The sequence below is a fragment of the Dendrobates tinctorius genome, unplaced genomic scaffold (assembly GCF_039654945.1).
Source record: "Dendrobates tinctorius isolate UK_male_01 unplaced genomic scaffold, ASM3965494v1 ptg000089l, whole genome shotgun sequence".
Classification (NCBI taxonomy): Eukaryota; Metazoa; Chordata; class Amphibia; order Anura; family Dendrobatidae; genus Dendrobates; species Dendrobates tinctorius.
This window is the reverse complement of record NW_027361757.1, coordinates 17,475,578-17,496,709: the sequence shown is the minus strand read 5'-3', so window position 1 is coordinate 17,496,709 and position 21,132 is coordinate 17,475,578. Positions and strand designations below refer to the sequence as shown.

General features: G+C 42.0%; 1 protein-coding gene across 1 annotated transcript in view; it reads right to left on the bottom strand.

Moving 5' to 3' along the window:
- LOC141098245 (sorbin and SH3 domain-containing protein 1-like) overlaps positions 1-16,929 on the bottom strand; it is a 529,519-nt gene extending 512,590 nt beyond the window's left edge. Inside the window, exon 1 of the mRNA XM_073585871.1 lies at positions 16,774-16,929. The gene's annotated coding sequence lies outside the window, so the exon portion shown is untranslated. The remainder of the gene's footprint in view (positions 1-16,773) is intronic.
- Positions 16,930-21,132: the final 4,203 nt, after the last annotated feature.

The window sequence follows — 21,132 nt, the reverse complement described above, 5'->3', positions numbered from 1 at the left end:
TTACCCGGAGTTCTAGCATGGGCACTGGCCCCAACGGATGCAGGGCAGAAGGAGGAGCAGATTCTTCCCTTAGCGGAGAGAATTCTTGTACTAGCGGGGCCTCGGAGACGGTCCCGAAACAGTTCACAGTGGTCTGTTTGGTCTGCTGAGTTGTACCGTTGAGCACCTGTATCCCTCACACAGACCTTGCCTTCACCAGTCAGTACCGTCGGCCAAGGCAGTTGTGTCAGCGTTGTCAGCCGAGTTCGCAGTCTTGGCAAGGACCTTGATGTAGGCGGGGACAGCGTTGTTAGTGGGGACAGCGGTACATGCGGCCTGTCTGCGGGACCCCATCGGTCAGCAGGAGAAATTACCCCACACCACTCATGCCAGCATTAGCGTTCCCGCCTCCAGAGTTTGAATTTCTGTGCACGCCATTTCTGTCTGCTTAGCCATGCCCCCTTTTCTCGAGCACAGGGAACATCCTTTTACTCTAAGCACTCCCCCCTGCAACTGAGGTGACAGACCCGACGGTTCTGAGCCCGTTATGGATGAGACAAGCCTGGCTTGCCTCTCCTTACACAGACACGGGCCCCAAACCCCACTATATGGGCAGCACTTGGCATAATTCACATGATTTACTCTGTACAGAAAAAAAACAGCATCTCATCATTCATTAACCAAACTATCTAGTTTATTATTACATAGAGATATAGGTAAATTTCTGAACGAGGGTAGTGTAATATTTGTATGCAGGTGAAAAGTGGGCCCCCCAAGGTCAATGTTACTGATGGGCCCTTGGCACCGCAGTCCGACACTGTATGTACACATATACTGTACATCCTTTGCCGACTCCTTTAACTAAACCCTTTGCAATTCTTTTTTCTCTGCAGGCTTACACCTTTTAACTGTCCCTCCTACGTCAGATCTGAGTTCTGTATGTCAGAAATTCATTACATGCAAGATAAAAAAAACTCTTCTGATGATCAAAAATATCCACAGCTCCAAAGGCTTTATACACTAGCTACATGCAATGTAGAGATCTCATGTGCAATAAATTCAGACGTATCAGTCTCACGTATCTTCTCTACCCGATCTGTTATGGTAAATGGCATCATGCTCTCTCCCGCACCCGAAATCCGCTGCCTTGGAGTAACTCTCGACTCTGTCCTGTCCTTCAAACCGCACGTCCGATCTCTTGCCACCTCCTGTCGCCTCCAACTCAAAAATATTTCCAGAATCTGTCCCTTCCTCAGTCCTCAATCTATTAAAACTCTTGTACATGCCCTCATCATCTCCCGCCTTGACTACTGCAACACCCTCCTCTGTGGCCTCCCTGCTAACTCTCTTGCACCACTCCAGGATGCCCTCAATTCTGCTGCCCAATTAATCCACCTCTCTCCTCGCTACTCCCCTGTCTCTCCCCTCTGCAAATCCCTCCATTGGCTCCCAATTCCCTAACGAATCCAGTTCAAACTACTAACACTGACCTACAAAGCCATCCACAACCTTTCCCCTCCCTATATCTCTGAACTAATCTCCCAATAACTTCCCTCACGTACTCTTCGATCTTCCCAAGACCTCCTACTCTCCTCCACACTTATTTGTTCCTCACACAACCGCCTCCAAGATTTCTCCCGAATATCCCCTATCCTCTGGAACGCCATGCCTCAACACATCCGATTATCCACCACCCTGGGATCCTTCAAACGGAACCTGAAAACTCATCTTTTCAGGAAAGCTTACAGACTGCAATAACCATTCTGCCGCTTCACCACCGCCTGAGCTGCCGCCTCATCACCACCAGAGCTGCTGCACCCCCGACCTTCTGTCTTTTCCCCGCTATCCCGTAGAATGTAAGTCCGCAAGGACAGGGTCCTCTCTCCTCTGCACCAGTCTGTCATTGTAAATTTGTTGTGGAAACTTGTTTACTGTTATCGATATCTATAACTTTGTATGTAACCCCCTTCTCATGTACAGTCATGGCCAAAAGTTTTGAGAATGACACAAATATTAATTTTTACAAAGTCTACTGCTTCATTTTTTCTAATGGCAATTTGCATATACTCCAGAATGTTATAAAGAGTGATCAGCTTAACAGCAATTACTTGCAAAGTCAATATTTGCCTAGAAAATTAACTTTATCCCCCAAAACACATTTCAACATCATTGCAGCCCTGCCTTAAAAGGACCAGCTAACATCGTTTCAGTGATTGCTCCATTAACACAGGTGTGGGTGTTGATGAGGACAGGGCTGGAGATCAATCTGTCATGATTAAGTAAAAATGACACCACTGGACACTTTAAAAGGAGGCTGGTGCTTGGCATCATTGTTTCTCTTCTGTTAACCATGGTTATCTCTAAAGAAACACGTGCAGTCATCATTGCACTGCACAAAAATGGCCTAACAGGGAAGAGTATCGCAGCTAGAAAGATTGCACCTCAGTCAACAATCTATTGCATCATCAAGAACTTCAAGGAGTGTGGTTCCCTTGTTGCGAAAAAGGCTCCAGGGCACCCAAGAAAGACCAGCAAGCGCCAGGACCGTCTCTTAAAAGTGTTTCAGCTGCGGGATCGGGCTACCAGCAGTGCAGAGCTTGCTCAGGAATGGCAGCAGGCAGGGGTGAGTGCATCTACACGCACTGTGAGGTGGAGACTCTTGGAGCAAAGCCTGGTCTCAAGGAGGGCAGCAAAGAAGCCACTTCTCTCCAGGAAAAACATCATGGACAGACTGATATTCTGCAAGAGGTACAGGGAGTGGACTGCTGAGGACTGGGGTAAAGTCATTTTCTCTGATGAATCCCCTTTTCAATTGTTTGGGACATCTGGAAAACGGCTTATTCGGAGAAGACCAGGTGAGCGCTACCACCAGTCTTGTCTCATGCCAACTGTCAAGCCTCCTGAAACCATTCATGTGTGGGGTTGCTTCTCAGCCAAGGGAATGGGCTCTCTCTCAGTCTTGCCTAAAAACACAGCCATGAATAAAGAATGGTACCAGAATGTCCTCCGAGAGCAACTTCTCTCAACCGTCCAAGAGCAGTTTGGAGATCAACAATGCCTTTTTCAACATGATGGAGCACCTTGCCATAAAGCAAAGGTGATAACTAAATGGCTCAGGGAACAAAACAGAGATTTTTGGACCATGGCCTGGAAACTCCCCAGATCTTAATCCCATTGAGAACTTGTGGTCAATCATCAAGAGACGGGTGGACAAACAAAAACCTTCAAATTCAGACAAAATAAAAGCATTGATTTTGCAAGAATGGACTGCTATCAGTCAGGATTTGATCCAGAAGTTGATTGAGAGCATGCCATGGAGAATTGCTGAGGTCCTGAAGAATTAGGGTCAACACTGCAAATATTGACTTGCTGCATTAACTCATTCTAACTGTCAGTATAACCTTTTGTTACTCATAATATGATTGCAATTATATTTCTGTATGTGATAAAAACATCTGACAAACACACATAAAAACCAGAGGCCAGCAGATCATGTGAAAATATAATATTTGTGTCATTCTCAAAACTTTTGGCCATGACTGTACAGCACCATGGAATTAATGGCGCTATATAAATAATAATAATAATAATAATAATAATAATAATAATAATCAAACAAGGACTTGAATTAAGGGTAAATGTAAAACAATGCAATTTTTTTGCTATGATTATATGTCAATTTGACTGTGGTGATGGCAACGTTATGCAAAACACCACTTATGGCTTGCTCACAAGTTGCATTTTTACTGCAATTTTGACATGCGGTTTTGCCGCAGGAAAAAATGCACTGTTTTACACAAGAAAAGTGAATACAATTTTGGAAATCTAATGCTCGTGCTGCTTATTTTTTCCTTGCAGATTTGAACTTGCAAAGTGGTTTTTTTTTCCCCAAATCTACAGCATCTCAAGATTTTCAGTGGTTTTCATCCATTCAAATGAATGGTGAAAAAAGCCACATGTAAAAATAAAAACACATAAAAAACACACCTATTTTACGTAGTGTTTTTCCTGCTAATACTCTGATTTTGCAGCGGAGTTTTCTAATACTAAATGGGTGCACATAGCCTTAAGTCAGGGTTCCCCAACTCCAGTCCTCAAGGCCCCCAACAGAGCATGTTCTCAGGATTTCCTTTGTATTGCACAGGTGAAGCAATTATCACCTGAGCAATACTAAGGAAATCCTGAAAACATGATCTGTTGGTGGGCCTTGAGGACTGGAGTTGGGGAACCCTGACTTAAGTAATGAAATCCATAGTTTGTGGTAAATAGAAAACATTTCAAAATCACATTGAGGCCACATTCACACGTTCAGTATTTAGTCAGTATTTTTAAGCCAAAATCAGGAATGGAACAATCAGAGTAAACATGTAATAGAAACACATCACCACTCACTTACCAAATACTCAAGGTGTGAACATGGCCTTAGGCTGGAGTCTAACACAACGTATAAAAATACGGTCCGTTTTAAACGGACAAGAATCGCAGAAATGTTCTCTGAACAGTGATCCGTATGTCATTCCTGTGCAATGCGAGGATGCGATTTTCTCGCATCTAAGCATCCGTGTGACATCCGTACGGTGAGATTTTCTCGCCGGCTTGCAAAATGGACATATAATGGGTCCATAGCCTTAAATATTCGTAAAAACATATATAGAGGTAGATAGGAGAATAGCAGATAATTCAATTGTCGGCTTCTGTAGAATCATTACAGAACCCGACAGGATATGAGACATGGCTTACATACAGTAAACCATTGCATATCTGTTATATTTTTATATGTCCCTCACTAATAATGTTAGTAGTGTATGTGTGTAAAATTTTGGAGCTGTAGGTGTTAAAGCATTAATTCACAGAAAAAAACTGGCGTGGGCTCACGCGCAATTTTGTCCGCCAGAGAGGGCAAGCCAGTGACTGAGGCCAAAAATTAATAGCCTAGAGAGGGACCATTGTTTTTGGGCTCCCCCCTGCCCCCAGTCACCCCAGAAAAGGAGAATCTGTAAGATGCGCCATTTCCGGCACTTACCTGGTCTCTTCCCATTGCCCTGTAGCGGGTGGCATATGGGGTAATAAGGGGTTAATGTCACCTTGCTACTCCATCCATCCACCTTCCATCATTTAACTTCCAATCCAAGCGAAGCCTTTGTTCTCCTGTAAAAAATCCAAGAAAAAATAGCAACAATATACCATACCTGTCCGCCGTACAGTCAAATCCCACGCTGCAATCCATATGAAGGGGTTAAATAGTTTACAACCGGGACCTGTGCTAATGCGACCGGCCCGGTTGTAATCCACGGAGGAATTAAGGAAAAGCTGCCAGTTCACCGCGGGTCAGGCGGGGAGTCAGCACAGCCTCAGTGAAGTCAGCGGTAGTCACTGAGGCTGCGCAGACTCCTCGCCTGACCCGCGTTGATCTGACAGCGTGAGAAAGTGTTCAGAAACTTTCCCACCCTAATCAGTTCATCTCCGGTTAGGCGAGGAGGCTGCGCAGGCAGTTTCTCAGTCATTCCTCCGTGGTTTACATACCTATACTCTGTGTATACATGAATTCTATCTATCCTATTTTAACATGTCAGTGTGATTTTAAAGTATAGCGCACTAAATTGCCGGCTTTTCTAAAGGACACCAGTGCGTATTTCTCGCAAGTCACACGCATGGTCCGAGTGTAATCCGTTTTTTTCTCGCACCCATAGACTTGCATTGGCGAGTCTCGGGCATAATACAGTGGAGCTGCCCCATAGATTAACACTGGTCCAAGTGCTATGCGATTTTTTTCTCACATGAAGGATAGGAAAAAAGTGGTCAGACAAGCCGCGCTGCGAATCACTATGAACAATTATTATTACAGTGGTCATTATTCAACGTGTTTTGAAGTTTCACAGAACTCTTTCCTCAGGAAAAAACCAGGTGGATTTTTCCTAAGGAAGGAGTTCTGTGAAACTTCGAAACGCGTCGAATAAAGAATACTGTAATAATAATTGTTCATAGTGATTCGCAGCGCAGATTGTCTGACCACTTTTTTCCTATCTTGCATCAATTACGTCGGTCCCTCGTGGATCTGTGGTTTCTGCAGCAGTGAATCCTCCGTGCTTATTACAAGCTCCATCTGGTGAGCGTATTATTTTTAAATTGATATACCTACACTGGATAATGCACTATTGCGCTTTTTCTCTTCAATAGTATCCCTATTTTTTCTCACATAGCACTCGTCCGTGTTTCTCTTTAGTGTGACTCCGGCCTAACTGTGAAAATCTAATTGCTAAATAGCACATGACATAATATTAGGCCTGGTAAAAGCAATGTAACCTATAGACAAGTATTCCTATATGAATGGTGTAAAGGAAATCATAACATCAGTCACATAACTTTGATTTAAGTCTGCCATTCACAACATAGACACTACACACAGGGCATAACCTCTATGTACTCTTACAGGAACTCAGAACCAAGGTGGGTTTCAGTGAGACTACAGAGGATGTCATTCATTACACTTCGGCCTGGTGAGTCAGAGGTTAAAGCTTGGGCAGATAGTCCTTTGTGGCCAGGATGGACAGTCCTGTTTACCAATAAGGAGTGAGTGGTTGAAAGAAACAAAGTATTTAATATACAAGGTGTTTACCCCTAAGTCCTCGATCCAGTAACAGACCTTCAATTTTAAAATTACTATAATAATACAATAATAATATTATCTAGGTTGGCCTGGAAAATTGAGCTCAGGATTAGACATATAAAAGATGGGCTACACAATGGAAAGGTGTTTGAATGTGGGGTCCAGCTTCTGCTGGCTGATCCATAAGCCATTTCTCCGTCCCTCAAGAAAACAGAAGAATAACTTTAGACAGTAAGGCTGTGTGCCCACATAAGCGTTTTTTTCACATTTTTAAGCGTTTTTTTCCATGCAAAAATGCTTAAAAAACGCATACATTAAGCATCCCATTCTTATAATGCATTCTGCAATTTTTTTGCACATGATGCGTTTTTTTCCGCAAAAAAAACGCATCGCGGTAAAAAACGCAGCATGTTCATTAATTTTGGGGGAAAAAAACGCATTTCCAACTATATTCTATGAGAATGTGGATGCTCCGAAAAAAAACGCAGAAAAAAACACGCCAAAAAATGCATTTTTCCTGGGAAGGAGTCCGGTTTTTAGTCAGGAATTTTCTGCATACGTGGGTACATAGCCTAACATTTAAGTATTTCTTTTGTTTCTCCTTTTGTTTATAACTGTTTTGCATATTTGTTTGCCGCTTTATTTCACACTTTTTATACCTTTTCTTGTAAGCATTGTATTTTGTATATTTAAGCTTAAAACTTTAATAAATTTAGTCCTTGTATGCTCTAAAGAATCCATAGCTTTACGGAAGGGTGTGACCCTTTTGATACGCAGACAGTCGCATATTTCGGGGACTCATCAGCCCATGTGTTTGATGAGTGATGGCAGCGTGTTGTGTTGCCGGGTTGTGTGGACTGTGTCGGCGTGTGATTTAGGCCACGGTCATATATTCAGTATTTGGTCAGTGTTTTATTATATCAGTATGTGTAAGCAAAAATCAGGAGAGGAATAATCAGAGGAAAAGTATAATAGAAACACGTCACCACTTCTGCATTTATCCCCCACTCCTGGTTACAAATGCTGATGTGAAATAACGGCCAAATACTGAATGTGTGAACTTGACCTAATGGTCACTTTGCAGCTTATGAAAGAAGTTGAGTGAAAGGAGATAGGTTAACTCTTAAGGGCCTTTTACCCATAGCGATATCGCTAGCGATCTCGCTACATGTGACACTTACCTCCGACCGCCCCCCTCCCGATGGATATCGCTGATCGCGCGAGAACGTCCTGGTCCATCTTCTCATCGTCGGCTTCCTGCTGGCGCCAACGAGCGACGCATGGACGCGGGCGAAAGTCGTCATCATTGCTGCGTGTGACAGGCATGTAACGACCGCCGAGCATCGCTGGTGAGATCTGCCTGTTTGGCAGCTCACTAGCGACCATTTAGCGATGCACCTGACCGGGTCGTATCGTTGTCGGGATCGCTGCTGCATCGCTAAATGTAACAGGACCTTTACAGTTGCAGTCTTTATCATGTGCTGATACGAGTGTGTACATGACAAACTGGTATTGAAATACCGTAGTCATAGAAAAAAGTAAATAAAGCAATACAAGTGTTAGCAAAATGTATAATAATCTGGTTCACTGATACTATGCTGAACTGGGACTTCTTGGGTTACAGGAACACTTTACAGAAGTGTTCGGTAAAAGCTTCCTTCCAATATTGGCACTAGAAAACATGTTTTTCTGTGGAAAGTAGTGTTCCTATTTCATACTTCAGTAAAGGAGAGTCCAAACTCTGCTGGATTCTCTATTTGGCACTGACGGTAGACATGAGTTCCCAAAAGCCCTGTGATCCCTCTATTTTATAAAAGGCACAACAGTGAATGTGAAGAATCCAAAAACATGAATATATTTGGGACAAGTTATCAATAGGATTGGTCATACTGAAGAGTTCATTAGATCTCTGTTATTTGATGCTATCTTTCCAATAAGTCACTTCATCAAAATTCTGCCAATTGAATTGTATGTGTTTGTTTTATTTGATTTTTTGCTTAAAAAGAAACAAAAACATCTGAAAGCAGCCAGGGCTCAGCTGTGAAGTAGCGGAATTGGACAGCTGGAGTGATGATGCATGTAAAATCGTCAGTGCTTGGTAGCAGCTTTTACTATTTAGTTCATAATAAATACCCTCTAGAAGCAAAGTCAACACAGTAACATTTGTTATTATTTGGTTTCCCTGCTTCTGGAGGCAGAAAAAAACTTCTGCAATACCCAGCATGAGATAAGTGGGGTTAATCTCACTGCCATTCATCTTTGAAATTCTGAAAATTCCTCTTCAAAATGATCAGTGTCTGATGCTGAGATGTGTGCTTGACATACGCCAGGAGAGGGCTTCCTACTTGAATGTACAGTGGCAACTGAAATGATGGCATGGTTTTTGTTCAGTGCTCCATAGTTTTTATTAAGTAAAATTACCGAGCTCCAAGATGCAGCACCAACTTTGAGCTAAAAGCGCGTAGAAGGTTTAGAGGGGTTTTCCTACAAACAAAGTACATTTTAATTAATAGATCTTGGAATAATAATAATAATTTCCACAATTGGATGTGTTAAATAAAATGTTCCTGTGCTGAGATAATCTTATAAATGTGCCCCTGCTGTGTACTGTGTAATGGCTGTGTCTGACCGTGCAGGAACATGGTCTGATCATACCACAGCTCCTGGGCAGGGGAGGATGAAAAAGAGAGTATACAGACATTACAGCATGGGATCACAGTGGATTCTTTTTGTGAGCCAAAACATTTCATTGTCTTTTTTAGGAAATGTTTTACTTCACAGAAAGTATCACCTGTCACCTCATGCTGTACTGTTTGCATACTGTTACGATTCTGTTGTCTGATAAGCCAGGGCCAGGGGCTCCTTCCCTCTCCCTAACTCTATGGGGCTCCCTAGCTATCTCTGCTTCCCAGGATACTTCTGATAATGAAGACGCCGGGGCAATGTACCTTGCTGAGCTCCTGAATCAGCCTTATATCTGTCCCCTTCCCCCACCCAGGGAAGTGGAGAGGAATAGTGTATGTAAATAGACAAACCAAATAAACAAGGAAAGATGTACAATAATAAATGAAAATATCAATCATACAAAATATGCACTCACAGACAACAAAGGGAAACACCAGAGAAATTAGGATTACGATTAAGCAAAATAGGAGAGGATAGGGACTATGCACACAGCCGAAACATCAAGCAACAGTCACAGAACTATTCACCAAAACGCCTCTACCAAAACCAACACCTCCACTCCTCACCAGGCAGTACAAGACTTAAAACTGGCAATCCAGATTGCCAGAGGCAAGAATATATAGTAGAGGGGAGTGGCTGATATCCTCCAAGAAGAAAGCATCAGAGACTCCAAGCTGAACAAATTAACCCCTGCACTGCTGACATAACACTATCTTTTGAGAGTGACATACACTCACTCTCTTTTGTTCCTCTCCTGCCAAGGAGATGTGGTATGATCAGACTATGTTCCTGCATGATCTGACAAAATGTTGATTAAAATTAACTTTGTTAGTGGAAAAACCCCTTTAAGCTATTTCCATAAGTCCATTTCAGAGTTCCATTTGTCTGTTCTGTTTTAAGTACAAAGAGAATTCACATCCAAACCAAACTAATTTGCTAACTAATGGAAATGGAAGCAGAAGGGTTACTTTGATTATTACGGAGTCCGCCTGGCTTCCATCTGGTGTTAGTTGTTTAGAGCTTTTTCTTCCATTCTAAAAACTGACACCAAACACAAACCATAATAATCAATGGGGTCCCTGTACTTCTGTTAGCATCAGATAGCAAACCAGTCCATTTTAGGAAATAATTCAATTTCTCTGTTTCTGAAACAAAGTAATAGAACTCCCAAACGGATATGTGAGCAAACAAAAAACAAAACAGAAGCAAACCTTGACAATGATGGGATGGCTATTACGCTCTTTTTTTTTTAAATAAAAAAAATGCTGTTTACAGAGTACCCTACATTATTTATATGCATTATTGCTTTTACTTATTTACTTACAGCAGAGTATATGTTACAGAATGCTATAGATAAGCCCCTGATAGCGGTGGCCACAGCTTATAGGGCTAAAATGGGGAGACAGATTCCCTTTGTCAGGAACACCGCACTGCACTTGCTCACTGAGCCAGTGCGAGTGTCCTGAGTACAAAAACTGTGCACAAAGAAACCTGTGGAAAAGGGCAGCAGTTGTGACGATGCGTACTCCAGACTAACAGGACCTGAAGCACGTGACTGCTGAGGGCGTGGTCTAAACTCCAGAGAGCTAGGAGCTGAGGAAAACTCCTAAAAGGGTAACTGCGGGACAATGTTACCAAGGGGCATAGACAGAGATGTAAACCAGATCAGGCCAGGGTCAAAGCAAGAGATAGAGCGACAGTACCAAAGGGCTAGACAGAACGGATAGTCAGGACGAAGCAATAGATCAGTAAACCAGAACGGGCAATAGACGGTACAATAGGGGCAAACAGTAACGGATTAACGATAGCCAAGCCAGGAGGTCAGAACGATAGAAGACAATAGTACCAAAACGTGAGGCAGAGAACAGAATGAGGGGACAGACCGGGTCATACACGGGAAGCAGACAAGCAATGCAGTATACACGCACACCAGGGGGGTCAGACACACAGCCAGAGCAACAGTATAGCTGACAGGGAATCCTAGTCTGGAGTGGGTATAAATACCCCTCCCAGATCCAAAGGGAGGCCAGCAAAAGTTAACCCTGCGAGAACAGGACATTAACCATGTCCTATACCATGAAATGGTCAGTGTGAACATACTTCTATTTTACATGCATACCAACTTATACTTGTAGTTCATTTTTTTTCAGTTGAAGATATATGAGCAAAGCTTTAATTCTTATTTACACAGAGCAATGTCCATAAAAATAAGTTCCAAAAACACTGAGTTGACTGGGAACACTGACTGTGATCCAGGCATTATCACCTAACATCGGCTCGTAAGCGCCGTGCTCTCGAGATCAACTACAGTAGATCTTGAAACTTTTTTTGGATCAATTGGAAGGCTTGATCTAGAAAGGCTTTCTTTAGAGGTTACAGGTGTTATACAACCTCCTAAAAATTTTCCCTTGTCACTTCTGTGTCAAAGCTCTTCTAGTCATGTCCTTGCTGGAGCTTGGTAAGGAAAGATTGGCAGATAGCAGCAGACGATAGATGGGGTACTACTCCGTTTGTTATTTTAGATTATACTCTTGTTATTTAAAAATGTTAGACCACCCCTTTAAAAGGAGTAAGTCAGTAATTTTGACCTATAAGGCTATGTGCCCATGATCGGGAATATTAGTGTTTTGGATGCAGTGTATTTTCACTGAGCAGAAAGGACAAATTTTGGAAGGCAAAGAAGTCTTCTTTTAAAGAGGATCTGTCACCAATTTAATTTTTGATTTTCCGTTGACTATTCCGCTTTATTTTTTAAAATCCACCATACGGATTCAGAGATACCAGCCATTTTATGTAGTTTCAATTTTTATGTTCTTTACCAATTAGGCATTACTCACATGATTCTCAACGGGGAACCTTATGGGGGATAAAAAAAAAAAAATCTGGATACTCAGGAGCAACAGTAATAAAATAAAAGCACAAACTGGCCACAATTTTCCTAGTAACAGATCTTCAACAAAAATTGCAATTTTGTAAAATTCTGATGAAACAATTGTTTAACTGGTTTAACTTATAAATACTGAATAAAAGTTTACACTTTTGTACAATTTTACACGTTTCTACCTTATCATCCTCATGAAATGTATGGTACTGTCCATCCTACACGCCAAGATAAGCATCAAAAGGGAGCCTAAGTAGTTCCTGTCTACCAGGTAACCTGATAGGAAGGTAAAGTGTAAAATATTTACCAGCTCCCTTCCATTATTAATGACGCCTGGAGCGACTGGGCAAAGTTTGAACAGTATTGATCACTTCATTTGGAGAAGCAGATGTTCCTGATAACTTTACTAACGTCCAAGTATCCAGAATGGACGTAGATGACAGTATCTGCTTATACTTTTAGGGAGTTCCATTTTACAGAAATAAGCTGATAAATAGAACAGAAGCTACTATAGAATAATTACTAATAAATGACCCCAGTCACTGCTACACATAACCCACTGCTGTATGTAAGCAATACTACCCATGGTAAAAGTGGCCGTTGGAATGCCATGTCCGTGTAGTCCTGTGACATAATCACATCGATGCATCAATCTATAAGCGCACCTTCGAGGCATGTATCTGCCAGGCAAGATTCCAATGTCAAGGATAGGATCACGGCTCTCACAAGGATGACCTTTCCTGTAGCTACATTGATAACATCCAGCCAAGGATTATTTTTATTGTGGGTGCTCCATGTGAACTTAGTCTTAAATATCGTAACATGCGTGCACGGCTGGTTTTAGACAAGGCATGGCCCTAGGCAAAAAATAAAAGTGGGACCCCAAATGCTGACATATTGCACCATCACACGGAAACATACGATGCATTTACACAAGCTCAGTATAGACTAGTAAGCCAGATCCGATCAACTATATTCAATGCACATCATGTTATAGGCAGCACAAGGAGTTTATATCAGGTGGGGTGCTGCCCATAACAATGATTTTTGTCCTGGCATAAACAATCAAATCACCCGATGAATGAGCATCAGTCTACCCAGTTGTTGTGTGATTATCAGCATGTTTACACCTCTGAACTCTCTTCTGCAAAGCCGGTAGTTAAAAATGTGGATGCTACATGCACACACTTCATTACACACAAACACACACACTGCATATTGCAAACATACACACAACATGTTACACACACGTTGTATACTGCAAACACACACTACATATTACACACGATATACACACTGCATACTGCAAACACACACTACATATTACACACGATATACACACTGCATACTGCAAACATACACACACTACATGTTACACACACAAACGCACACATACACACTACATATTGCAAACATACACACACTACATGTTACACACACAAACGCACACATACACACTACATATTGCAAACATACACTACACATTACACACGATATACACACTGCATACTGCAAACACACACTACATATTACACACGATATACACACTGCATATTGCAAACATACACACACTACATGTTACACACACAAACGCACACATACACACTGCATATTGCAAACATACACTACACATTACACACGATATACACACTGCATACTGCAAACATACACACACTACATGTTACACACACAAACGCACACATACACACTGCATATTGCAAACATACACTACACATTACACACGATATACACACTGCATACTGCAAGCATACACACACTACATGTTACACACACAAACGCACACATACACACTACATATTGCAAACACACACACTACATGTTACATTCACACACCATGTTACACACACTACATGTTACACACACACACTACATATAGCAAGCACACACACCAATGTTACACACACACACACTCTCACTCTGCATATTACATTCACACACCATATTACACACTCATTGCATGGTACAAACACACAATGTATGTTACACACACATCATATTACACATACACTTGTGTCTACTGTCTGTACCTGCACATCTCCTCTTAAGCAGCAGAACAAATTGGAGATAAAATAAGATCTGCTTGTGTTCTCCTAGACTAAAGTAGTTGGGCTCACGCAGTCAGACCATTTGTTTTGTAACAAATCAAAAAACATTCAAGGAGGAATGGATTTTTCCATTAAATGGCGAAGTATCATATCAATCGGTAATATGAGAATGCAATACAATGGAGACAGCGGTAAGACGAGGCTAGAAAGAATAGACCGTGTTCACTATGTTAGTATTGGCCATGCACTTTTTGCAGATGCATGTCAGTACTGTACTATATGCAATACATCTCATAATATATGTAAAGACTGCCAAAATGACTTCTCTTCATATACATAGAAGCAATGATCAGCAATTACAAAGTCCTAGAGCAAAATGTGTGAATTTCGGCAGCTCATTTGCATGCTTAGTTAGCTCAATGATACAGGTGATTTGAGGCTCTGTACCAGAAAAATGGATCTCCAATTCAAGAAATTAATCAGCAAAGATTTTTAGACCTAAAGCTGACATAGTGTTAAAGGGTGGATATTCACTTTAAAGAGGTTGTCCAATTAAAAAAAATAATACAGAGGGAAAGGATGGTTCAAACTAATAAAAGAATGTGTACTCACCTGCTCTATCCCCTGGGCTGCAGTACAGGCGGCTCCAGCCATCTCTAAGGCTATGTGCACACGGTGCGGATTCTGCTGCGGATTTTTCTGCGCGGATTTTGAAAAATCCGCAGGTCAAAATACCTGGACTTTACCTGCGGATTAGTCTGCGGTTTCACACATCACAATGGTGAAGGTGTGAAACCGCAGCGGAATCCGCACAAAGGGATGACATGCTGCGGATTGTAACCCGTAGCAAATCCGCGCGGAAAAATCTGCAGCATGTGCACAGCGTTTTTGGTATTACCATTGAAAGCAATGGTACTGTACACCGCAGCAGAAACTGCTGCGTACCCGCAGGGCCAGAAACGCTGCGGATCCGCAGCAGAATCCGCAGCGTGTGCACATAGCCTAAGAGGACTGGAAGCAAAACCCCTCGTTTTTAGGCGCTGCCTGTGCTGGAGCCATGGGGGACAGAGCAGGTAAGTATACATTCATTTATTATTTTTAACCATCCCCATCTTCTGCATTTTTTTAAGGGTGTGTGCACACGCTGCGGATTCTGCTGCGGATCCGAGGCAGATTTGTCCCTGCGGATCCGCAACAGTTTCTACTGCGTTGTACAGTACCTTTATTTTCTATGGACAATGAAAACCGCAGTGGCCACGTTGCGGATTTTTCCGCGCGGATTTGCTGCAGTTTCAAATCCGCAGCATGTCACTTCTTTGTGCGGAATCCGGAGCGGTTTGGCACCTGCTCCATTGTCCAGGTGTCAAACCGCAGGCTAATCCGCAGATAAAACAGGGAAGCTATTTGAGACAGGCGGAGGGCACAGCCTAAGGGTTCACCAAGGATATACTCATGAACAATATATGGGAAAAAGAGAAAAAAGAAGTACATGCAAAACATGGGAACACCAAAAGATAATGTTACAAATATTGAAAAAATATATACAATTTTTATTAATGGCATGTACACAAAACAGCAAAAAAGACTTAAAAACAGTTAAAAATACACAATAGAAATCATGTCACAATCATTAGATACTGATATAGTGACTATATGCAAGGAGACAAACCAATGTCTAACATGTCCAAGAATAAAGTGCTGAGTTCTCCCTTGAAAAAGCGACATAGTCTGTGGCGATACGCGTGGGGTTTGCTCCCTCGACTCCTGCACCCCGCAGGCCACTGCTATCACTCCTTGGCCTTCACTCAGCACTTTATTCTTGGACATGTTAGACATTGGTTTGTCTCCTTGCATATAGTCACTATATCAGTATCTAATGATTGCAACATGATTTCTATTGTGTATTTTTAACTGCTTTTAAGTCTTTTTAACTGTTTTGTGTACATGCCATTAATAAAAATTGTATATATTTTTTCAATATTTGTAGCATTATCTTTTAGTGTTCCCATGTTTTGGATGTACTTCTTTTTTCTCTTTTTCCTAATCCGCAGATAAAATGCAGGTCTTTTGACCTGCGGATTTACCTGCGGATTTTGCCAAATCCGCACTGAAAAATCTGCAGTGCAATCCGCAACATGTGCACTTACCCTTAGGGTGCACTCACATCTGCATATATAAAGTGGATGAGACTCTCAGCCAGAAAAGTTGGAGAGTGTCAGGCAAGAGTCATGCGTTTTTCTTCTCACCTGGCATTTGTCTGACAGGCAAGTGCTATGTGAGTGTGCGTTTTTTTCATCACTTAGCATCCGTATGACTTGCGTATGCAATCGTATGCTCCATTTCTGGGGTGGCTGAGGGCTGATGTTATTAGACTTTGGATTTTTTAATAAGTTGTATTTTGCACTGAAGAAGATGATGAAAAATATTACCTTTCAGATCAAATAAGAAGTGTATACGGTAAGTGGACTTGACCTTTTGAAAAGCACATTGAATTAAAAACTTAAGTCAACTATACAGTGGTTATGGAAAGTATGCAGCAAAGTTTTGGATCATACCTTTGATACTAACAATCAGTTCTCCTAGCAGCCACTTTACCATATCCTCAATATTGGGCAGGGTAATGGAAAACCCAGCTACCGCGCGTCGAGCTGCAATAGATTGTGACGCGACTATTTTTTTGGAAATTGCTTAGCAACAAAATGACTAGACTTTTTTGAGACTACTGCTTTTGTGTAAAGTATAATTAACACCACCTCATACACCTGAGTACTGCTAATAAGTTATGTAAATGAATTTGTCCCTGAATTTAAAGGGGTCTGAATATTTCCCGATCACGAACTACATCTACTGCAGGTAAACGTCTCCTTCACTCCTTCTAAGGTAGAAAAGCTCCATGTATGATATGGAATCTGTTGACATGCTATATTTTTAAAAATATGTTTAGAATCAAGATAGAAAGAAAATCTATAAGTCTAAGGGCCCCGTTACACGCGTCAATGTCCCAGCGATCCCACCAACGATCCAACATGGATGGGATCGCTGGGACATAGTTAGCTGATCGCTGGTGAACTGTCACATAGGCAGACTCACCAGCGATCAGGACCAGCAAGCATGCTGGTATCCAGGGTAAACAGCGGGTAACTAAGAGCCGCGCCGCACTTAGTTACCCGCTGTTTACCCTGGATACCCAAGTGCACGCTGGTATCCAGGGTAAACAGCAGGTAACTAAGCGCCTCGCTTAGTTACCCGCTGTTTACCCTGGATACCAGCTCCCAGTGTTTGCTGTATGGCGCTGGGAGCTCGCTGATTGTTGGTCTTTCGCTGTCACACGTAGCGATGTGTGCTGCCCAGTGGGAGACCAATGATAGATTTATGGCCCAGATCATTAGGCAATGATTCACAATATCGTTGTGTGTAATGGGGCCTTTAGTATGAAAGTAAAGGCCTAGAGCGCAGCATGATCTAAGGTATCAGGCATGGGGCAAAGAGTGCAGAACTTGTACAATGGCATTTATAAGCCCCTCCATATGCGCCATAAGCCCCCATAGGCTGCAGTACAGGGCTTCTGCGCAGGATTATATTCTCATTATAAACCTTTTTATTGCAGTCAAGTTTTCTCTCATAGATTTCGTGTGACTAACGTTTAAGGCTCTGCACATTTAGGGACAAATTCATATACATGATAAAACTTATTTGCAGTACTCAGGTGTATGAGGTGGTGTTAATTATACTTTACACGAAAGCAGTAGTCTCAAAAAAGTCTAATCATTTTGTTGCTAAGCAACTTCCAAAAAAACAGTCGCACGACAATCCATTGCAGCTCGACGCTCCGTAGCTGGGATTTCCATTACCCTGCCCAATGTCGAGGATATGGTAAAGTGGCTGCTAGGAGAACTAACTGATTATTAGTATCAAAGGTGTGATCCAAAACTGTGCTACGGACCATCTTTCAGCATTAGGCCAGGGTCACACTGGCGATTAAATCGGATGAATGCAATGCGATAAAAAATCACATTGCATTCGTCCCAATGTTATTCTATGGGGCAGCTCCCATCATGCGATTTTTGATCGGATCCGATCCTCGGACCGAGACAATCGGAGCATGCTGCTGCTATGATGAACTGTACGAATTTGTAATATATATATATTAATGTGTCTCTATGACATGTATAAAATATATATATATATGTCTAGATCTATTCATTCTTTATTTAACTGGTCTCTGTTATTTTACTGTTTTTTTGCGCATGGTTATTGCAAAAAACCGCATGCGTTTTTTTGCACTGAGGTGCGCATGACCATGCGCACGTCAGCACTCCCATAGACTTTAATGGGTTTTGGGTGAATTTTGTGGGCATTGCGTGCGCATGCGTTTTTTTGAGACAGGTCGGACGCACAAAAAATGCAACAGCATGCATTTTGTGCGCCCGGGCGCACACTACAAAACAAATGCATGCGCATACAAACGCGTACAAACACATGACTATGCACACCCATGTTAAGCATGTGTGCACAAAAACTCAGCGCAAAAAAACGCAAGTGTGAAACCAGCCTAAGAAACTTTTATGTCTTGTCTATTGCTTCCTAAGGAAAAATGGAGAGAATATGCAGGGAAATGTAGGGAAAATAGGACATGTGCAGCTGCATCATTGCCTAATGACTCTTTTATGTGTCCTACAATTAAAGTTTCATAGGGAAAGTTCTTTGAAAATTTCAAGTATCCTCAATTTAACATTGGCGGTACTTTTCTTAACCACAACAATATTGCCATGTGTAAACCCTGCCAAATAGGCATTCTAAATGAGAATATATTTTTCTTCTTTTTTTTAAGACATCAATTTGTATATTCTCAGTTAACTTTTCCCTCTTCAAAAGGGAGCCTGACATCAGATTTTTAGTGTCTGAACAAATACCACCACCTTTATCAGTGTATTGTTTATTAGCCCCTGACTCCCTCTATATACCGTAACCCCAAAACACCTTTTTAAATTGCTCACGTGCTGTAGGTAAATCCGGATGGTCTGGTGCCATGAGCGCCATTGCTGTAGCGCCTGTCCCTCCTCTCTGCTACTAATCACAGTCCTCCGGCCTTGATTGATGTGGATGACCATTCTACGTCATCTACATAGCCCAACAAAATCTCTCACAAGACAGGAGCATCACGGACTTGCGCAGGCGCACTTCGCTCTGCTCTACTGCGGGTATGCGCAATTATGCTTTATCTTCGGTCCAAAGTAGGCAGAGCAAAGTGTGCCTGCGCAAGCCGGCAATGCTCCTATCCAGATGAGAGATTTTGTTGGGCTATGTAGATGATGCAGGATGGTCATCCACATCAATCAAAGCTGGAGGACGACATCTAGCAGTGGACAGGAACGACAGAAACTGCAGGAATGATGCCCATTGGACCGGACCATCTGGATTTACATTCAGTGTGAGAGCAATTAAAAAGGTATTTTTGGGCTATACCAGGGGAGTCAGGAGATAATATACAAGTTTGTGGAATGCAGCGCAGGCGCTGATAATGGTGGTGATTTGTTCCGACACTAAAAAACTGCTGACAAGTTAAGTCAACGTGGATTCTACATCTATCGTTCCAATGATAAATCCAAAATGTACAGACAAATCCCAACATGTTTGGTCGGTAAGAGTGCAGTACATCCAGGATAGGCCACGGAAGTCTTTATTTCACATGTCACTCAATCCTGCAAATATTACATGAAAATTTGGAACAAGATGAATATATTAGAAGTTACCATGGAAACAAAAAAGTATTTGCAGGTCAACCATTGCTTTAACAATACAAAACATTTTTATTAAGATTCCTCAGACTGTTAATGTCAAATCTCAGGTAGGTAAGGTTATAACTTAAAGAGGGGCTCCTAATATATGCTGAACTGGAACCCGTCCACTTTGCACAAAGTATTATGCACTAAAACATTTTTTTTAAAGGTTTAGCCCATGTAATGACCATATGAAGTTGCATTTTTTCTAGAGTTCTCCATTAGTTTGTACACACAATAACATTGAAAATATTACCTGAGAACAAAAGTAGTATTATTTTACCAAAAACATGTAGACAGATTTGCCAACCCTCCCACACTGTCCAGGAGTCTCAATGACTCCAGAGATCCTCATGGGTTCCAGAGAATTTGGCAAATCTCATGGGGTAACCCTTTAACTCCAGAAATCCTCCCTGAAACCAGTTCTTCTGGAAGGTTTCTCCCATGGAGGGGGCATGGCTATGGGGGATAATGGTAAATTTAAGGGGCGCCTGACAGCTGATGCAAGACTCCCGATCCACAGGCATCATGTATCATACATTGGCTGCATGATTTCAGCCAGGTAAGTTTGACTGAAACGTTTCGGTGTTTTGGAGAAGGATGTAGTTTAAAAGCCTTCGAGGACTGACCCACAAAAAAAGACTAATCAGACAAGCAGGTCCTAAGCGCCTTCTCCCCACCTGCTGCCCTGGAGTGCCAGGTCTTTCCCTGCATGTGTATAGAGGGAGAGAATTAGCACTCCATGAAAGTGGGTGGTTAAAAGCTGCCGAGGTCATGCCTGTATGACTAGCTTCCCATGTGGTTTTGGCCAGATAGCAACTAAACTATTTTTTTCTCTGAAACGTAGCAGTTTTTCAGAATTAAACATATATGGGTAAAATCACAAAGCCTCATACATGTTTCCCGAGGATAGGACAGCATGAATCAACTGTCGGTTTCCCTAAACAGAAAGCAATCATGGCCGACTACCTTGGAAAGCAGTTTTTGTTGGGTGGACCAGGGGCCAATAAAGAACACTGTCCTTCACTTCAGAATAGACATTGCCCTGCATATGGTAGGGATATTTCATTTGACTAAACAATGCTAAAAAAAATAAGAAATGCCCTGAGTGTCTGATCAGTGGGTCCTAGACTG